Source organism: Pyxicephalus adspersus, chromosome 3, assembly GCF_032062135.1.
Source record: "Pyxicephalus adspersus chromosome 3, UCB_Pads_2.0, whole genome shotgun sequence".
NCBI classification, from domain to species: Eukaryota; Metazoa; Chordata; class Amphibia; order Anura; family Pyxicephalidae; genus Pyxicephalus; species Pyxicephalus adspersus.
Window position 1 is genome coordinate 65,628,690 of NC_092860.1, and position 22,325 is coordinate 65,651,014.

Below are 22,325 nucleotides of genomic sequence, written 5' to 3' on the forward strand. Positions count from 1 at the left end.
ATATAATCTTTAAACAAACTTCCCCTGCCCCATCACGCGAGTGTTTACAAACCACTGCCAGATATGAACTATTCAGATTATAAATAACTCATGGACATGCAAAATCCATATTCCAGCATGTTCATGAGACCTACTTATTCCCTTATCTTGCAGTATAGTTGTACTATGGATGTGCTATTTTTCTATGTCTAAGTAAAATACTTCTTTTTAAAAAAAAAAAAATTGTTATGATATTGCCCTTTAATATCCCAGGGTCTTTGAAGTTTCTGGTTCTGAATCCTATTGTATTCTAATCTGGGATTGGGCTTTCTTTTTGAATCTTGGTGACCCACCTAATAAATAGTCTTAGACACTGGTTAACACCCTCATTTGGAAAATGATGTGTGGCAAAATCCAAAAGTGAACCAGAAAGCAATACATGGAAGTTCTACCTATACAATGCAGGGATTTGGTGGTCACATTTTGGTGCTCAAAAGGTACATAAAAGGAATTTAGCAATTCTGATTACCTTACAAAAGGATAGTGATGCTATGAGTGACACAGCATTATTTGGGGAGCTTTGCCTTTACAACTACTTAAAACACCTGAAAGTGTGTACCACAAGGTGCTCAAATTGTATTGCTTGCTGCAGCTTGTTTATCAGTGTAATACTAAAACGTTGAGAATACCTGCTTCATGGATTAAATGTGTTTGCATACTACATTATAGCCATTTCATGTCTTATAGCTTTCAACTCCAATACGGCCAGTGAGAGGGTCAATTAGATGCAACACCATTTTTTTTTATAGTAACTTTAGTTCTGTTGTAAGACACCTGCAGTTTTTGTAACGTGAATTATGGTTTCAAAATAATAGTTTTTTTTCCGTGTGATGTTTTTGTGAGGCACAACCTATCTTCATAAGAGTTGCTAATAAGTCAAAAATACTCTCATAACCTTACATTTTATAGTTTTTTGTGGTTTACATTTTATAGTGTTTTATTCCCCTGTTTGGTAGTGCTTTTTCTTCTGTATATAAGAGCATGTTGCATTACCTCCCTTGTTGTCCTGTTTCAGTATCTGGTACATTATTGTACTTGTATACCTGGAAATTCAATAAAACTTTTTGTAAATTAAATATTCTCATAACCAAAATTTTTTCCAAACATCCGCAGATTGGTGACATCAGCCAACAGGAGAAAACATAATTACAGACAACTGGGATATTAGCGATATAACAAAGCAAAAAGGAATTCGTGGCTGCATGCAAAATTTTAGCACAAAATTATAGGGCAAGTAAGTGTAGCCACAGTGTTGTCCAGCAAACAATGCAACTATCCTAAAATCAGAATGTCCACTCTGGTATAATCAGAGTTCTACAATTCATTCTATTATTCACAACTTATGAATGCTAACAATGAAATCTAGCTCAACATTCACTACTTGTGCCCCTAACAAGTCTCATTACCTGCCATTTTTGCTGGGGTTTAATTGGAGTTAATACTAGCAAAAGCCACAGATTGTCACAGCAAACTGCATTATGCTTTTTACTAGGTGGTCTCCTACTCCTGAGTTGGTGTGGTGTATATAACCCTGACCTTTCCTCATTCAGCACAACTCTAGCCTATTATTTATCAGGTTCATTCACCAAGAGGGAGAGATACAGAAAGTAAACACTAGTTTGTGTGTTTTATACCATCTATACAGGATCACAGATACATATTCCTAAATCAGAACATTGCCAAAAGGGACTGGAAAACCACCTGATTGCATGTTAAGCCTAACTGCTGAAACACCTCAAGAAAATATTCTTAATAATACTCATGATAAATATTCAATTTTAAAACCAACAACAGAGCTCTGCATGTGCTGGTTGTCTGAATTCAGACTCCCTCTTTGCTCTTTCTCCTTCCAGGTTCATGGAGTTTCCCAAGCAATTTCTCAGTCAGGGAAACATTTAGAAGTTGTCCCCACAATGGTCCTCAGGATATATTATGCAAATGCATAACAGACTTCTATGCCCACTTTAGGGACTGCAGCATCAAACAAAAGTTCCTTAAAAGAATATTTTTTTACTATTTGCTTAGGTTGCAAGTAGCCAAAGCTTTGGCAATAGAGAAGGGCCCGATGACTTGGATGGTAAACAAATTTCAATTATGTATCACATAGTAATCAGTGGTAATGCCCCTACTTATCCCATCTGGGGACTTTCCCTTCATTTACATCGACAGGTTTAGGTGTCACTTAAGAGGCTCAACTAAAAAGAAATCATTAAAGCGTACGTAAGAAATGTAACTTTACATAAAAGGACATATATATATATATATATATATATATATATATATATATATATATATATAAATAAGTGCAGCACCGCCCCCTAATCCTAAATGAATTTGAGCACAAAGCCTCCTGGGTGTTACTTCTGCCCATGCCCGAGCACCTCGGGCATGCGCAGAAGGAGCCTTTTTGTGGAGGGATGCCGGGACGACGTGGGACCCGACCTCTGGATGGAGTGGACTGCCCTGCGGGATGGAAGGTAAGTGTATTTTTTTTGTTTTAGGCACTTTTGGATTTAGTTCCTCTTTAAAGCCACAATGCATATGACCACTACCTTAGTAGAAATCTTTATTAGAAATGTAAATGCTTGTCTGAACCTGCATAGTATCAGCTGGGCATTGTCAAACAAACCTGAGGAGAAAGATCAATTCTACCACCATAATTCTAGCATTCAAGTCCATGCTAAACTGAAGAGCTGATCTCTCAAGTAACTGACAATGAATGTAAAAAAAGAAAATTAATTTTAAGATTATTAAGAGGTTCCTCGTGCAAAAAAACACTTAACTGCCTGTTTGCAATTATTTTCTGGTAAGTACACTGAGCTGCACATGTAGATCCTGGTGTATGATTTTGGATATCCTAGCATACCCTTGGCTGACAGAAATAAATACATTTCTGTGCACATGCATCAGAATTACATTATTATAGTCTGTTCAATCAAGATAGACAAAGTTCCTAAACCTGAAAGAGGACTGGGTAAAGATGGCAGCACCTGTGACAGAGAAAGGACAGGTGAGGTTATTTAGCTAATTGCGATTAGTTAGGCAAGTTTACACTATTGCAGAAGGGACATCATCTGTACCTTCTGCAAAAAAAGAACCTGCATGTTCACAATTTTTTTTAAATTTTACCTTTAGCTCTGCTTTATTGGCCTTTAATGCACCCCTGCCCCCAATCACATGTCTGGTGTTAAATGCATCTCAAAAACATGCATGTAGGTTTATTGGCTCTAGAGTGTGTCACTAACACAAGACATTGTAGAGACTGTGTGCCCCTTTGAGGGACTGTTAGTGACATGACTATGAACTTTGTAAAGTGCTACACAGTGTTGATGTTTAAAAAATAAACTTGTATTTAAGTAAAGACTGGTAGCATATATTAACCTATTAAAAAATACACTAGTCCCCCCTTTATACCGCAGCAAATTGCAATACACAGCATGCAAATTGTGATGTGCTGTAGTGCAGCAGCTCCTGAGTGGAACCACAATGCTTTACATGGTAATGTGCAGTAAACTGTATGTTTTACCACAATAAGAAGATGTAAATAGGACCTCAAGAAAATCTGTCATGCACAAAAGAATGTCTAGACAGGCAGCAATAATAAACCAAAATACATTTTGCAAAAGTTTATCAATTGCTGGAGAAATGTTGCAGTGTAATAGTAAAATTACTCTCCAACAATAGCCACATCGTAGCATCAAAGCACAGAATACTTTTAAACTGTGCAGCCAATTGCTTGAGACATCGATCTATAGCGATCCTACTGATGTTTATGTCTCTCCTGGTGATGAACTTTACCCACTTTTTGTCCAGGTCAGCACTAAAGCTACGTACACACTTCCAATTATTATCGTTGGTAAACGAACGACGAACGATCCTGCACGATATCTGCGAACGATCGTATAGCACCGATCCTGTACATACAGATAACGACACGATCGTTCGTAGATATTGTACACACAATAGATGCGATCGTTTGAACGATACAGGAAGTTACGTGCACCGCAGGAACGTTCGTTCATCACGCATGCTCAGACCATGGACGATCAATGAACGATCGTACACACGAACGATGGTCAACGATCGTCGTCCAATCCGATCCGGTCGTTCATTTCCAACGACTTTCCTCGTTCGTCGGCGTTGTTGGTTACTTTTTTTACGAACGATTTTTGCCCAATCGATCGTTCATCGTTCATTTTGAACGATAAAAATTGGAAGTGTGTACGCAGCTTAAGAGATCCGGTATCAATAAGTGTAAGTATATATATTATATATATATATTTTATGAAAGCTAAGTGGGGATTTCCCCTCATTGTAGAAAGATTTCTCACTTCATTTTGTGTTGCCAGGGCAAGACATGAAAATAGATCTCTTGAATATGGCATGAAAGAAAAATAAGATTTTTTAGAGTTTAGGAACCAGCAAAAGGTACCAAACTTGCAGAACTGCCCACTGATGAATATTTAATGCAAATAGTATGAATTTATAAAAAGGTAAGACTAGAGGAAGAGGAAAAATCTGCCTACTGTCTATAAATGACTATATTTTGATTACAATAAATAAAAATATCTGAATTTACCTTGAAATTCCCCATACAACAGCACTCAAACAGGGAGAAAATGATTAGCACTCTGAGCCAATCAGGTGTCCTGCATTCACATCTGCAGACATCTATGAGCAGGAGAGGATATTACCAGCATTTTTCTGACATTTAACTGTGCAGCTAGAAGCTGAAGGCAAGTAGAAACTTAGCCTTGTTGATAAACTGCATAATAAAAAGGTTAGGCCTCTGAACTGACCATGCTGTGCACCAAGGTTATGTCACAGGATTGACAGAAAAAAATTTTAAAGGGTCACCAGCTGTACAAACAGTATACATGGGCAACACAATTTACTGTATTTTTAATTATGACATTTTGTAATTTTTTTTTAACCAAGATATTTACATGTTTACTTGCATATTTTTCGGGAAATTTAAAACTGTATTGTAAATGCAGAGATTTTAAAAAGCCATGTGAAGTTGGAATCCATGAGCTACTGCAATGACTGGCAAACAGTTGTTAGGATAACAACCATATGATGAGCACATTTTATTCCTGCACTGTAGAAAGGAGCAGCAAAGCACAACATAGTGGTACAAAACAGGAAGCCATGTAATGAGTAAATATGGCTGCCTCCATGCAGACATAAATGTACAGAAGCGGCCCATTTATATTTTTCCCACACATAATCACCTTTTTTTTAGTTAATCCAACTAGCAAAAATGTATGAGTGCTGTGAGAAATTTGTTTAGAACATTTATAAATGGACCTCTAAGATATATTAGCATTATTTACTTCTGGTATACTCCTTTATCAATATTAATCATAATGACTCTACATTCTGATTATAGTAAAACACATTTTTTAAATGTTTTCATCCAAGATTCCTTAAAATTTACACTTTTTCTTATAGACTAATTTATAACTAAATTTGTAACAGTCTACTTATGATTTATATTTTTAAAAATATTAAATTCAATGTGAAGAAGGTGTACATTGTGGTTAAAGGTTTATTTATGAATAGACAATGTAGGCTTTATGCAGTGTAAAGATTTGATGAGTAAAGAGCTTTGATCTTTGAAAGCTCGTTCCCAGTAGTGCGTCAACGCAATATGCAGCAATACACACACACGCGTTTATGCGTTGGGTTGCCATTTATTGTTAACAGGTACCAAATGCACTTTTGCAATGCATGGCACGTTTGCAAAACGCATTACTTTTGTGTGCAATGTGCTGTTTTCAGCAGTTATTGAATGCAGTGCACAGCAATGTGTATGTGTTTAGTAAAAACGTCACCACAATAAGGCAGATAGAGCTAATGAACATAAATAAACCTAAATGATTTGATCAGTAACATAATATAAGGGGTTTCATAAACATTTTCTGTACGCCTTTACAAAGCAAATTTTGAAAACACACGGGCTCATAATACAAGGTTTCAGAAGGCCTAAATATTTCTCTATGGTTTTCAGAGGATAAGACATTATAGGAAGTAGGACTGCAGTGCATTTTCAATGAAAGTTAGAGTGAAGACAAGCCACTTTTATACCTAAAGCATTCTTTACACTACTAGGCCAGGTTGGGCAATTTACGAGGTGAGCAGTTTAAAGATTATTTTTCAGTTAAGGTTTTTAAATCATTCACAGAAGTTTTTTTTCCTCCTCTCCTCTGATGAATGCTCAAGCCCCACTCCTACCCATTTAACACATAGCAGATGTTTCTGTAGCTCACAGAAAGACACCCCCTCCTCTCCACATCCACCACCTCCCTCTTATCCCTCCACTCCTTCAACAAACTGAGCCTGCCAAACTCACAGGAAGAACCAATTCCTTATGGACAAAAGGTTCTCATCCACCATTACACCCCTACCATGCTTCCTCAGGCCAACACAAAAACATGGCCAAGTCTTGCCTGGATTCCACTCATACATCATGGTAGGAATCTATTCATCAAATGAAAAGAAAGCAATTATGGCTGAAAGCTTCAACCGAAAACTTTAAGCCACAACTTTTATTTTGGGATTTCCTTTCAATGTACACAAAAGGAAATGAGCAGTTAACTTACAGAACTTACACCAATGAGAAAACAACATGTATTTACCATTTGTCTTGTATGTTAGAAAACTAGAACATAGATAAGGAAGGATTACATAGTCTTTGTATGGCTTTTTATGTTTGACACGAACACAACATACTGTAATATTTAAAGAGAGCCAGAGCACACCATGTTACATAAAGCACACCAATACTAATAATAATAAGGATAAAACACTACTGCCTTTTCATGTAGGGCCCCGCTGTTTGGAGTTTAGGGGTTTCTAATATTTTCTTACTAGGTAATCAAGCTTGAAACAACCATATAACAAAGCCTGGCCTTATTTCATACATTTCCCATGCTGACAAACAAAGCAATTCTAGCAATTTACCTGGTTAGAAAGTCACCCTCCAGAAGGATTTCATGGAGTCCACAATAAATAATTCAGCTCTCCAGAAGAAGCAGTGAGAGTATATCACTAGGAAGAACAAAGCTGCAGAGTTAAAGCTGATCAGTTTTCGGGGGTCCCTCCTGGGCCGCCACCCCCCCAGACTTTTTTTTTTTTCCCCTTCCGTGGGGTGCAGATGTCTGTGTTCTAGCTTGTGAAACAGCAACTGTAACTAGTTCCAGTGCTACAATGTATCGAGAGAGGGAGTGAGAAAGAGGGGGGAGGGAGGGAAAAAGGAAGAAATCCACACCTCCCCCATCTATAAAGCGTACCCCTCCCCCATCCTCCTCCCCTCTTTACACTTTTCTGGATTTCCAGTCCTTCTGCTACAAACACACCACTGAAGCTACATATACCCCGGCTGCTCTGTTCAATGTTTTCCTGAACAACAGCCTCTGTCAGCCTTTTCTATATTCAAGAGTCACTTTCCCTAAGCGTCCTTTATTAATGTAAGACACGATAAATATATGGGCGTTTCATTTACTTTTTGTTTTATACACATGTACACAATACACATCTTTAGGCATCTAACCAACTGCTCAGTTTATAGCTTTACCCAGACATGTGAGGGGGGGAGGCGGGGGATTATTTTTCTCTCCTCGGTGCGGAAGGATACTGGAGTGACAAAGTTGCGTAGCTACTATGGTCGCATAGCGAATGCCTACTACCGCCCTCCTAGAATAAACAAATCCTGGGAAGATAAGCGTTGGCTGCCTGCTGAGCTGTCCAATGGTTTATAGAGGGCTGGTTTTCCTTCATTTCTCCTACCCACCGAGCTGTCTTACCTAGGGGTCTGCGCATGTGCTGCAAGATGAACATTTTTTAACAAGCCTTTTATCCTTCCTGCATTCTAGGGTTATATGGATATAGGAGAGCTTTCAATTGCATTTACACAAGGTATGGGAGAAGGCTTTCTTTTTTCCCCTTTAGCTCAGAGCCTCCACTTGCACCTGGCTAGCAAGCAGGACAGCTAGACTCCAGTGTAAGTGTTTGAGTTGCCAGCCAAAGAGCAAAAAGGTACAAGTGAAGTCTTTGTACCTGGCACCCTTGCTGGTTCTACAAAACCCATGACTTGTCTTTGCTGGTTTAGCTCAAAGCCTCCACTTGCACCTAGCTAGCCAGCAAGGAGCCAGGTGCAGTTGTATTTTCTGGGCTATCAGGGCCAGGTACAAGTGTTGGTTCTACTATAGTCAGAATGGGTGTGAGGTGCAAGAGGTGGGACTGGCTCTATTTGCACCTGTCGCCCTTGCAGTTTAACCCAGACTCAAGACTTGCACCTGGTTCCCTTGCTGGGTAGCCCAGACTTGCCATCATGGAACATGAGGGAGCCAGATGCAAATGCAGCCTGACTCTTCCCTTGCTGGCTAGTGTCATACTCTTCTCCTGGCTGCATTGTTGGTTATCACAATACTTGCAACTGGTTGCTGTGCTAGTTTAGCTCAGATCCTCTACTTGCACCTGGCTAGCCAGCAAGGGAGCCAGGTGCAAGTGTGGCCCGACTATCAGTTGTACCTGACTCTTAAATTGTACCTGTCCTTTTCGCTCGTCCGTTTACCTGAGATTCAACCAAACCTAACACATGCACCTGGCTCCCTTGTTGGCTAGCCAGGTGCTAACAGAGGATCTGAGATAAGCAAGCGAGCCAGGGGAAAGTAATGGGTTTGTGAAAATCAAGAAAGCCAGGTACAACTGGAGCATCGGACTAGCCAAAAAAGCTCTTGCACCTGGCTCCTTTCCTTGTAACCAGACACATCACATGCACCTGGCTGCCTTGCGGACTAATCAGGCTAGCCAGGTGCAAGTGAAGGAACTAGTTAGTCAGCAAGTTTCAAGCTGACCTGGCCCCTTCAGGCTCAATTTGCAAAGTCACCCTCCAGTAAGATTTGATGGAGTTAGCTATAAAAGTTTTTGCTTTAAGGAAGAAAAGAAGAAGCAATGGGAGTACATCAATAGGTGCACTACACTGCTGGGTTGAAACTGATAAGTTAATATTTTTAACAAACAGTATTTATATAGCGCCAACATATTACACAGTGCTGTACATTAAATAGGGGTTGTAAATGACCGACAAATACAGTGACACAGGAAGGGAAGAGGACCCTGCCCCGAAGAGCTTACATTCTAAAAGGTGGGGAAGCAGCATACAGTTTTCAGGGGTCTGTACTGAAATGCTCCCCTTCCCCTAGGGGTGCACAAGTCTGCAACTCTAACTAGTTCCAGTGCTACATTATAAGGGAGCGAGAAAGAGGTGGAGGGAGGGGAAAAGACTGAAATTGCACACCTCCCCCCATCTTAAAAGCGTACCATCCTCCCCTTTTTACACTTTTCCTGGTTTTCCAGTCCCTTTGCTTCAAACTAACAGAGCTACATATACTGTGGCTGCTCGGTTCAATGTGTTCCCAAACAAGACTGCTGTCCTTTTTTATATTGCAGTGCCACTTCTCTTAAGCTTTCTATATTAAAAAGGCAGGATATTTATGCAATTCTTTAATTAATATATTGGTTTATACACAATATACTTCTGTGAGCTTTAAGCACTAAACCAACAGCTCAGCTTAAATCTTGCCCCCTCCCCCCACCCCACATGTGAAGGGAGGAGCCAGGGATTATTTTTCTTTCCTCAGAGTGGAAGGATACTTGGAACTAGAATGACAAAATTACAAAGCTATCACAGTTACATAGCGAGCACCCACTACTGCCCCCTGCTAGAATAAACAAATCCTGGGGAGAAAAAGATCTCTGCATTGCCTGCTGAGCTGTCCAGTGGCTGAAAAAAAGGTGTTTGTTGATTTCTTCCACCCATCAGGCTGTTCTACCTGAGGGCCATAAAAATCCACCACATGCACAGTTTAAACTAGTGGCTTCTGGGTGAAACAATCATCAGTTTATCTTCCCTTCAGAGCAGGTTACATATATAGGAGAGCTAACCAGCACATTTATACAGGTAAGTGGCAAGCAAGGAAGCCAGGTGCAACTGTTGGATCTGAACTAGCTAAAAGGGGAGCCAAGTGAAAAGTCAGTCACCACTTGCACATGGCTCTTTTGCCAGCCTGTTGAGCACTCCACTTGCACATGGCTCCCGTGCTTTGTATTAGAGACCCAACACAAGCCAGTGGGAGGATCCAGGTGTAGGTAAAGAATATGGTTAGCCAGCAAAGAAGCCAAGTGCAAGTGCTGAATCTTGGCTAGCCAGCAGGGGAGCGATGTACCAGAAGAGGGTTAAGCTGTAATTGCACCTTGCTTGTTTGCTGGTTAGTCAAGACCCTCAACAAAGGTGCAAGTGTTGGGTTTGGGATCATAAGCAAGAGTGCCAGGTGCAAGTGGAGTTGGAGGCCAGCCAGTAGACGAGCCCAGTTCATATGGAGGCTAGTCAGGTGCAAATTAGGGAATTGAGGGATAAACAAGATAAGGAGATGCAAGTACAGTGGTACCTTGGTATAAATCCTTAATCCATTCAGGTTCAAGTGGAGCATTAGGTTAGCCAGCAAGAGATTTAGGTGCAATTGAAGAGTCAGGGCTAAGCAAGCAAGGGAGCCAGGTGCAAGTGTTTTTCAGGCTCCACTTGCAATGTCAACCTCCAGAAGGGTTTCAAGGAGTTTGCGATAAATTATTCAGCTTTCCAGAGGAAGCATTAGGAGTATATTATTAGGAAGAACAAAGTTGCAGGGCTTAAGTTGATTTTCTTCTTCTTTTTCTTTTTTTTTCTTCTTCTTTTTTTCCTTTTTTTTGGGGGGGGTCCTTCAGGGCCTTTTTCCTCTGTAGGGTGAAGATGTCCTGTCTTGGGAAAACAGCAACTGTAACTAGTTCTTGCACCTGGTTCCGTACTTGTTACTTCAAGCCCAACACTTGGCAGCCAGGTTCAACTAGCGAGTCTTGTTAGTCAGCAAGGTAAGGTCAGTTTGCTGGCTAGGCAGATCCAGCACTTGCACCTGGCTCCCTTGCTGGCTATCCAGGCACTAATTGAGGATCTGAGAACACTCAGCAAGGGAGCCAGATGCATCTTTGCCCCTTATTCTAAACCCTTCACTTGCACCTAGACAGTCAATTAACCTTCCTAGCGTTCTAATTCTGTCCAAATTTCCTTGCAAAAAGCGTTACAAGTTACAATTTTTTTGCATGGAAATGTATTTTATTTTACATTGTAGGCTATAATTCTTAGGCAAAACTCACCAAAATATGTCCAATAGTTAATACATTAATTAAATTTATTAATAAACTAAAATATATATATATATATATATATATATATATATATATATATATATATATATACACACACACACAGTTAAACATGTAATATAACTGTATAGTAGCATATATATATATATATATAGATTATGTGAAGATTTCTTTGTATTGGACTCAATACAGCTATTTTGTATTGAATCCAATACAAATTATTTGAATTTCCTGCTGCTCCTCCCGCCAGCACTGACGTCACCAGGAAACCTCGTAGAGATCTGGTCTCTGAAGTTTGCGGTTGGAGCTGGAAGAGGACAGACGTGTCCCCAGGACCTGCGGAGACCAGCAGGATGTCAGGGGACAGCAACGGAACAAGGTAAGTGGGTTTTTTTTTTTTAGGTTAAAGTGACCCCGAGTGTGACTAAGAATTACCTCTAGGGGGGTTAAGGGAGCCAGGAGTAAGTGTTGGGTCTGGACAAACCAGCATGGGAGTCAGAAGCAAACAGAGCCTGAATCTCCTCTTGCCCTTGGCCCCCTTTCTGGCTAGCCCAGACCAAACCTGGTACCCTTGAGGATTTGTGCAGCCCCATCCACTAAAAAAAAACAAAACTATAGTACCCATCTAGCCCTGACCAGCAATGGAGACAGGCTCAAGTTCTTGCTAGCCCAGACACTTTACTTGCTGGCCAGAGTGGGGACTTTTTTTTTTTCCCCGACAACTAAGCATTGCACTTTGCCTGTCATATTGTCATACCATGCCTAAATAATGCAGTTGGGGAAAAGGTAGCACATTTTAGCAGTCCATTTGTCTGTAAATCTGTCCACCAGATTATCCGACTGTGATTTATAGATTATAATAGGGAACAGGTAGCACAATCTGACACAATGATATCTCTCGTATGGACTACTGTAACATCCTCTTCTCTGGTATTCCACTAACCCGACTCTCTCCTCTACAATCTATTATGAATGCTGCAGCCAGACTCATCCATCCTTCCCTCCGCTCTTTTCTACTGGATCTCTTAACAGATCTCTACACTGGCTTCCATTTCACCTTAGAATCAAATTCAAGCTCCTGTGCTTTGCCTTCAAATCCCTACACAGTTTTTGTCCCACTTACATTTCTGACCTGGTAAAAAAGTGCTCTCTCTGCTCCCCCAATGACCTACTAATGACTTCCTCACTCATAACCTCATCACACACACGGATACAAGACTTTTCTAGAGCTGCCCCTACTCTCTGGAATGGTCTTCCTCGTCCTATTCAGCTTGCTCCTACTTTCTGCTCATTTAAAAGAGCACTCAAAACCCATTTTTTCAAACTTGCTTACCCATCTTCTTCTGTCTTTTGAAACCATCCCCCTCCTATTGTGTGTAAATTCCCCCACCTACTAGATTCTAAGCTCTTCGGGGCAGGGTCCTCTCCTCCTGTATCACTATCTGTATTAGTCTGTCATTTGCAACCCCTATTTAATGTACAGCGCTGTGTAATATGTTGGCGCCATATAAATCCTGTTTATTAGTAATAATAATAATTGGGAAGCAGTGCAATCCGATAAGCTAACTGTTTTTAAATCTTTGCGACAGACTGTCCTACCCACATTACATTGCTGCCCTAAAACATGATCATAGAGAGAAAGTTAAATAATCTGACAGGCCTTAAATAAGGAAAATATTGTAAAAAAATTATTATATAATAACACAGGTCAACATGTCATTTTCATCAGATATAATTTTATGTGGGCTTTGTAGTATTTTTTTGATGCAGATTTCAAATGTGTTCAGTTTTTCTCTAGCACGTCTAGTTTTTGTGATGCAGCTAATTATATATTGTGTGAAATTCATTATAAATAGCCCTAATATATTACAACATTTACAAACAGTTTTCTTTTTTTAAGGTTAGAGACCGCACTACCTGCGATTGATTTCATTTGTCATCATGCCTAGAAATTGCCTTAATGATCCAGACAGTACCTGTTACGTGTGTGGTTTATTCATGACAAAAGTACAACGTCACCATATTACTACAGAACTTAAAAAGATAAAGATACAAATTATATTTAGGCTGTCCCACTTGGAGGCCAGGATAAATCTTGGGCTCCACATGTCATCTGTACCAGTTGTTCCAATAGACTGCGTGAATGGCTAAATCGGCGTAAAGCAGCAATGCTATTTGCAATCCCGATGTTGTGGAGAGAACCGCGATACCATGTAATCGGCTACTACTTTTGCCGCGTCAACAAAAGTGGATTCCCAGGTAAAACTAAGCACAAAATTGTATACCCCAGCCTCAAATCTGCAATTAGGTCTGTTCCCCATGATGATTAATTGCCAGTTCCAATACAGCAACATGATGGACTTGCTTCCTGTAGAAGGTGATGAGGAATGAGCTGGGGTTGCAGCCAGTTATAACCCCAAATCATCTGATCCTGACTACTTGGCCGATAAAGATTCAGAACCAAAGACCTTTACACAAGCAGAGCTGAATGATCTCGTTCGTGATCTAAATCTTCCCAAAGACAAAAAAGACAAAAGCATGTTCCATCTGAATAGCGTATCTTTATTGATTACTCTAATAGAAGCTTAAAAGCAGTCTTACAGTTTACCGATGGACTATTCTGTTAACCTAAAGGAGTCCTATGACATCATGAAGTTACTACTTAAAGCAATCCAGTATAAAACACCAGTGGAACATTTGTGGGGATCTAAAAGTCATTAGCTTGCTGATGGAAATGCAAGGAGGATTAAAAAAATATTGCTGTTTCCTATGCCCATAGGACAGCCGATCTACGGGAGACCATTATGTCAAGCGTGATTGGCTACCAAGAGATACCTATAAGCCCGGAACAAACAGTGTCAAGTTTCTGCCTCTGGTTGATCCGCATAAAATTTTTCTGCCACCTCTCCATATCAAGTTAGGCTTGATGAATAACCTTGTAAAGGCCATGGGTAAAACAAACTCCATGGGTTTTCAGTACCTTGTTGAGAAGTTTCCAAACATAAGCACTGGAAAAATGAAGGAAGGTATATTTATAGGGCCACAGATCAAGTCTGTTTTGCAGGATGATGTTTTCAAACAATGTCTCAGCAGCGGAGCTAGAAGCGTGGGATGCATTCAAGCGGCTGTGTGAAATTTTCCTGGGCAACCATAAGTCTCCTGCATACAAGGAAGGAGTTTAGAATCTGCTTGATTCATTCCAGAAACTGGGTTGTCACATGTCATTAAAAATACATTTCCTGCACTCACATCTAGAATTTTTCCCGGAAAATCTTGGTATGGTGAGTGATGAACAAGGAAAACGTTTTCACCAGGACATTCAGTCAATGGAACACTGCTACCAAAGTTTCTGGAATGAAATTGGGATTGCTGGATGCTGTATCACGACAATCCACACAGAGTACACAAGAAAATCATTCTCTAAGCGTTTCTGAAGAAACAATGGTACCTGACTGACACGGTTCAGTAGATCCACAGTTAGGTCCATAAATATTTGAACAGAGACAACTTTTATCTAATTTTGGTTCTGTACATTACCACAATGTATTTTAAGTGAAACAACTCAGATGCAGTTGAACTGCAGACTTTCAACTTTAATTCAGTGGGTTAAACAAAATATTGCTTAAAAATTTGAGGAACCAAAGCCTTTCTGCCTGAAGTTCAGTCTTCAACAAGTGAAATGCATGCTCAATTGGGTTCAGTTCTGGTGACTGACTTGGCCATTCAGAAATATTCCACTTCTTTGCTTTAATAAACTCCTGGGTTGCTTTGGCTGTATGTTTTGGGTAGTTGTCCATCTGTATTATGAAACGCCTCTTAATCAATTTGACTGCATTTAGCTGGATTTGAGCAGACAGTATGTCTCTGAACACCTCAGAATTCATTCGGCTGCTTCTGCCCTGTGTCACATCATCGATAAACACTAGTGTCCCAGTGCCACTGGCAGCCATGCCCGCCCAAGCCATCACACTGCCTCCGCCATTTTTTTACAGATGATGTGGTATGCTTTGGATCATGAGCTGTTCCAAGCCTTCTCCATACTTTTTTCTTGTCATCATTCTGGCAAAGGTTGATCTTGGTTTTATCTGTCCAAAGAATGTTTTTCCAAGTCTGTGTTGGCTTTTTTAGATTTTTTTTTTAAGTCCAATCTAGCCTTTCTATTCTTGAGGCTTATGAGTGGCTTGCACCTTGCAGTGCACCCTCTGTATTACTTTCATGCAGTCTTCTCTATGGTAGACTTAGATATCGATACGCCTACTTCCTGGAGAGTATCGATATCTCGGATGGGTTTTTCTGTTTTAGCAGCTTAAGGATGGCTTGTTTCACCTGCATGGAGAGCTCCTTTGACTGCATGTTGTCTGTTCACAGCAAAATCTATCACATACAAGCCAGGCCTTTTATCTGCTTAATTGATGACATAAGGAAGGAATTGCCCACACCAGCCCATGAAATAGCCTTTGAGTCAATTGTACAATTACTTTTAAGCCCCTGAAATGGTGATTGTGATAGTGTAAAAAAAAAGAAAAAGGCTTTAGTCCCTCACAATTTTATGCAATCTTTTTGTTCAACCCACTGAATTTAAACTGAAAGTCTGCAGTTTAACTGCATGTGAGTTGTTTCATTTAAAATTAATTGGCATAATGTACAGAACCAAATTAGAAAAAGTTATCGCTGTCCAAATATTTATGGACCTAACTGTATACCACAGTGTGCCTTCTTTTACTTCACACTGAAGATGTATTGACATTTACTTCAATGGTGCTTACGTTTTAGTACAAAATACATGCAGGTACAATGGTAACTATAATAGTACTCATAACTAAGGAACTGTTATGTGCTAGAGAAAAACTGAAAACCGATCTGAAATCTGCTCAAATATACGGATTTAAAAAAGTTTGCTGTGGTTTCTGATGAATATCAAATTTTTTGTTGACCTGTGTAATAAATAATGATTTGCATTTTAGAATTATAATAGCAGACTTTGGTTGACAAACAGCTGTAGTAAGCTGTCTCTGTACATTTCTAGTGACATTTCACAGTTTTCTTGACAGGGTCAAAACTGGAGGCATACCATGTATTTGGCCTACTGTGCAACTCCATGAAGAGTGTTTTTAATAGCAAATAATGATCTGACCAGTGAGCATGAACTGGACCATGGCATCCAGGGCACATAACCCCAGGTCTTTTACGGAGGACCCTGGGTGTACATTGCAATGACCTACTATCATTCTATATATGATATTTTAGCCTAGTTTTGACAGAATTTTCCTTGTGTTCCAAAAATTCTGGATTCTGAATTTTCAGCCTCTGAACACAAATATACTTCATGAGGAGAGTAATTACAGCAAACCAAAATGCACCAAAATTACTTAAAGCGTACCTAAACTCAGAAACTTCACTTTGCATAAAAGGGTAGAGTGCAGCACCCGCCCCATAATTCTCAATCACCTAGATGAATGGGAGCGCAAAGCCTCCCGGAATACCTACGTCAGGCATCCTGAGAGGCTCTTGGGTGATCCTTCTGCGCATGCCCGAGCATCCCAAGAGCCTTTTCATTGGTAAAAAAATTTGCCGATCTCACGCATGTGCAATTAGATCGGCAAGTTTTTTTTTTTCCAACTTAGGTCACCCGATCTCGCGCCTTGGTCAGGTGACGTAGGAAGAACCCAGAAGAAGCAATAAAAATAGTGGCGCGCGGACAGACCTTGCGACGTGGGACCCGATGGAAGAGACCTCCGGATGGATCGGACTGCCCTGCAGGATTGAAAGTGAGAGGATATATTTTGGTTTAGGCATTTTTGGGTTTAGTTCCTCTTACCGTGTTTCCCCGAAAAAAAGACCTACCCTGAAAGTAAGCCCTAGCATGCTAATCATGCAAGGGTGAAATATAAGCCCTCCCCCGAAAGTAAGCCCTATTGGCTTCTTCAGAGGGTGTGGTCACGTGGTACACTGAGGGATACCAAGAGGAAGGAGGGAGCAGAGGGAGAGAGCAGGAGATTTCAAAAGCACTGGAGCAAGGGGTGAAGAAATCGCAGGGTTAAATAACCTACAGTACTCTGGTGTGACACTAGCACTAAGAGGTTGGTGGATTCTCTTTTCAAAAGGTCCTTGCTGGTATTTTATTAATTAGCAGCAATGCATATTTATTAATTGATTTTTTTTTTTTGCTTTTACTCAGATTTAACATGTAACTCTATGAGTCACATGTTAATTGTCAGCACATTTTCTTGTTATGTTGCACTTACCGTATTTTTCGCCGTATAAGACGCTCCGGAATATAAGACGCACCCAATTTTAAAGGAGGAAAATCTAGAAAAAAAGATTCTGAAAGATTATTTCCCTTCTGATCACTCATGTGCCATTCATACCGGTATTCCCCTTCTGATCACTCATGTGCCATTCAAATTCCCTTTCTGATCACTCTGTACCTTTCAAATTCCCTTTCTGATCACTCTGTGTCATTCAAACTCCCCTTCTGTTCACTCTGTCATTCAAATTCCCCTTCTGATCACTCTGTGCTTTTTTTCTATTGTACGGCAGTTAGGACAGGGAACAGCAGGTGGCGCTGTGCCGGCTTCTTTTGCTTTGCTTTACAGACAGGAGAAAACACGATGCTGGCAGAGGAGAGAAGAGAGACACGCTGCAGCCAGAGACACACGCAGGATCGGGTATCGGGTGTTTAATATATTAATTATTTTTTTTTAACACATTTGTCGTATAGGACGCACTAACTTTTCCCCCCAAGTTTTGGGGAAGAAAAAGTGCGTCTTATACGGCAAAAAATACGGTATTTGCTTATGAAGCTGTGTTTTTTTTCATTACTCATTTATGTCAATTCTTATTCATGACTTCTTGTATATAACAGAAGAAATCTGTGATTTTGACAGGTCAGAGGTAACACAGAGGTATCTTTCTATAGTAATATTGGTTGCAGGTTTTGGTAAATACAGATTTTTGTACATGAATAAATATAGATTTTTTTTTGTGAGAAAAATAAGACATCCCCTGAAAATAAGCCCTAATGAGATTTTCAGAGGTAAAATAAATATGAGACACTGTCTTATTTTCGGGGAAACACGGTATTTATGAAGCAGTGAATCTGACATTCACTCAAACTCTCTGGTGGAAAATCAATTATTGCTATTGAAACACACAGACCTGGATGGTTCTATGCCAGCGAATTATCAGTCAATGTCATATTCACTGATTTATAAACAGACCTGAAAGTGGTTGTAGCAAAAACTGGTAATAAAGAAAAAAAAGTCCCACAGACAGCAGAATAATGCAGGTAAAGTAGACCATTACTTGACTGATTTACTTTACTGTGCAGTACATACACTGTTTAGATAATTTAAAGCCTAACATTGTTTTACCCAATAAATTGGTGTCCCATTGGATCTTTTGCATACAATGTTCCATTGCAAAAAAAAAACATGACTTTGGAATCATATTAGGTGACAAAATGGTAGAAGCAATGACAAGAGTTCCTGGGTACCTACAAGACACCTATAACAAACAAGAAGAGTTTAGGGGTAAAGTGAAATGGGGCAAAAACAAACGCACCACGTTGATAACCAGCATAACCATAACAAGCAGCTTTTAACACCTTATCATCAACATACCAAGACCATAAGTTTTTGGTGTACAGTAGTCCTAGCAGAACTCTGCAACCTAGTTCATCCACATCTCAAATGCTCCTTATCCTAAAACAATATTTTTTAACAGCTTACATACCACTGACTTGAATAATGTAAATGGTTAGCCCCTGTCCATGCCCCAGACCCTTTAAGACAGTGATTGTAGTGCTGTAACCCAACACTTTTGCCAGTTCTATGTCCAACTCTGCAAATATGCACATCAACACTCCATCTATTATAGTGCTTCTGTTTAGAAGATTGGAAGGGTAAACTCACAATCAAAACAAGTGTTATTCATTGTTAAAAGGCCTTTGCTTTTTGTGAGAACATTGGTAATTTATTACTGCATCACTATAGGACGAGGAGGGTTACTTTGTGGAAGCTGGCGATTAGGAGCTGTTTTCTGTGAAAATGCATTATGAAAATACAATTCCACATGTATTATCACTTAAAACACTATGCAGGTACAGAAAAATACCTACTGATATGCCAGAAATGCACATCTCAATTGCCTATTGTTTGTTGACAACAAACAGCGTTTTTCTTATTAACTACTCAACCACTCCCATTTTCTTCCTCTACAAAGCATAGACAATAAATGACTTGCAGTACAAAGATAAAAAATACATGGCTTAAATGGCTTCTTTTCTTGCACATACAATATATACACATACAATATTACAAAATGTTTTAATCAATATTCAATAGACCATAAGTCAGCGACAGGGCCCATGCGAAAACAAACATTTTTAATGATTAAAAGTTTTCTGTAAAGCTATACAGCATGTAATATGCTTTCTCAACATAAATAGAATAAAATTAATTCGCTGTAGGTTTTATGAGCATGACGAAAAAGAAGGCACAAACTTTTATCGCATATAGAAATTTAGATTAGATTACTCTAAATCTATAATGCTTATTTGTTTTGAAGAATAACATGGCCAAGTACATATTTCTTTGAAAAATAGCTTTACCTCAAATAGCATTTCTACATGTACACTCCGAGAAAGATTGGGAACAGCTCTTCCTTTGTGGGTAGATTCACCCCTTCCCCCTTCCAACCATCCTGAGAAAGAGCTCAGCACCTGTCTCATTCTGTCACTGAGCCAGTGACACCAAACCTTAGTCACTGAAACATGTGTGAGCAAGGAATACTGTCAGAGGGGGGATGATATTTTAAACATGCACAATTAACTCATTTGTTGCCATCCAACATTCCAACGATTATATTGTTTCACATAACAGGCCATAAAGGGCACACCAATACATGAAAATTAGCAAGTTTGTTTTGAAAGAGCTTGAGGTCTTCTAGCTTCTGTCACTAGGATGCCTATTCATTTATCAGCACTAGTGAGTAAGAATGCCACATCAAGGGAAATACATCTACAGAAACTGCAAAGTATATCAAACTTGCATACCGAGATACTTCGATTAGACAACTAGAAATGTATATAATATTTAGGACCTATTCAGACATATGTGCTGTGGGGCATGCATCGTGCATCTCCGTAGCTGCATAGTAACTCTCATACTTTGTGTTTGTGCAGTATGGTGCTATTTATTATAAACCGCATCTCCAGTCTACTCCACAACATTGCAGTGCATTGCAGTGAGCTGGCAAAAATAGTGCAGGTACAATTTTTTTGACTGCTGCATATTTTACTTTACTATATATCATGATATATCTATTTATGCCATCTTTCCTGTACAGCACTGTGTTTTCACAGGCCTACCACTTTACATAGCATGTACTTATCTGTACCAGGTTTACGCAGCTTATACTGGCACTGCTGGCAACTCTCACTATGACTTAAGGAACCCAACCCATGATCAAATAGTGCATATATATATGTCCTAAAAATGTCTTGTCTGGTTCTTGGGGTGGAGAAGGTTTTTGAGAGGTGAGTTTATAAACCAGCCACATAACTGAAAAAGGTCATGTGCCATCTGTACACTACCTGAAAAAAGCACAACACACATTTGCCATGGTATCATTTAAATAGGCTTATACGATGTCACAACATTATTTCTATCTAGAGTTTAGGAATTTTGTATTGGTGATTGGCATGTTGCACTGGTCCATAAAGTCTCCAGCACACCTAAAAATGTTCAGTTTAGTTAAGATCTGGATTTTGTAGTGGTCTGGTATTTAAAAATAATGTATAATGCTCCCTGAACCACGCTTTCATTATTTGAATCAGATAAATCCTGGCTTTGTCACCATGATACAAGGGGGTGCTGAGAAGTTCCTGGCTTTGCCCCCTTCCAGATGAAATAGAAAAATGAGTCGGGGCATATGACAGCCTAATATCTTCGTACGTAACTGTGCAAAAATCAGGTCTTTGCGATTCTTGAAACTGTTTTTTCTTTTAGTTAGAAGCTGTAATGGCAGAGGCACAAGCAAGTTTCATGTCATTGGGGTTACGAGCCTTCATGAAGTTTTTGTTTCCCAGTGCTGTAGGAGGGACACCTCTCCCCCAGTGTTTGTGACATTTCAGTGTGAATGTCCTTTGCTGACTTTCTCTGAGAAACAAAAACTTCATGACGGAGAAACAAAAACCTCTCGAGAAATATTGTTTGAGGCAAATTACCCAGCCCTAATTAAGCAGATTTCTTTTGGAATCCTGGAAAAAATACCAGATTTCATGACTTGGGTGTAAAGCAGTGGTAAAGATGACGCCTCCTTCTGTCTGCTTCCCACGATTTAGGAATAATGCTCCAACTTATCTAGGGCAAGGGATGACCGCAAGTACCCAAACAATCTTTATTCCAGTTTAAATAAACAGGGACTTCTGGTTTCTCGTATTTGGCAGCCCATCTTGTATACCTATCAGTATACCACTCTACAGTGGATATTGCATTGTGGGTCTCCATTGAGACAACCGAAGTGGCCCCCCTTTCAATAGATGGCTTTGGGCTTTCTTTTTTGGCTCGTGTGCATAACACAAATCCTGTGTAGAAACATACATTGCAGTTATGGGACAGACATAAAACATTGGGGGGTCTAAAATCATCCTGTGGTCCTCTCACCTCCATTCTTCTTAATTCAGCTTTCCCTCCAGATCACTTAAATTATATGGCGTTTAAATAGTGTCATTAACAAAATATTATTAGGATTTACAATATGCCATCAATGCAGAGATCGAAAACGTTTGCCTCCTTGAGAAATATACATGAAATCCCCTCTGTTGAGATTTTAGATTTTACTTGAAGATTAAACACTTTGTTAGTAAAGTTTGTAAGAAGGTTACCAACCTGCTCCATCTTACAGTGTCCAAGAGTTCAAGTTTGTAGACTTCTTCCTAGCCCCAAAGGCAACATCACGATTATTTACAACTTACTAGCTTATCAAGCCTCATACCCACATGCTTGGATTTAAACAATTGGGAGAAAGACCTGCAGAACACACTGGATCCTTAACTGTGGTGTTCAATTTGGGATTTCACT

General features: G+C 39.6%; 1 protein-coding gene across 8 annotated transcripts in view; it reads right to left on the minus strand.

Annotated features, from left to right (window-relative positions):
* TCF3 (transcription factor 3) overlaps positions 1–7,266 on the minus strand; it is a 47,772-nt gene extending 40,506 nt beyond the window's left edge. For 2 of the 8 annotated variants that reach the window (XR_011919871.1, XM_072404979.1), the window contains exon 1: positions 7,006–7,263. The gene's annotated coding sequence lies outside the window, so the exon portion shown is untranslated. Of the gene's footprint in view, positions 1–7,005 lie in introns of all 8 variants that reach the window. The other 6 variants (XM_072404981.1, XM_072404983.1, XM_072404987.1 and 3 more) reach the window with 5 other exon arrangements.
* Between the last annotated feature and the right edge of the window lie 15,059 nt (positions 7,267–22,325).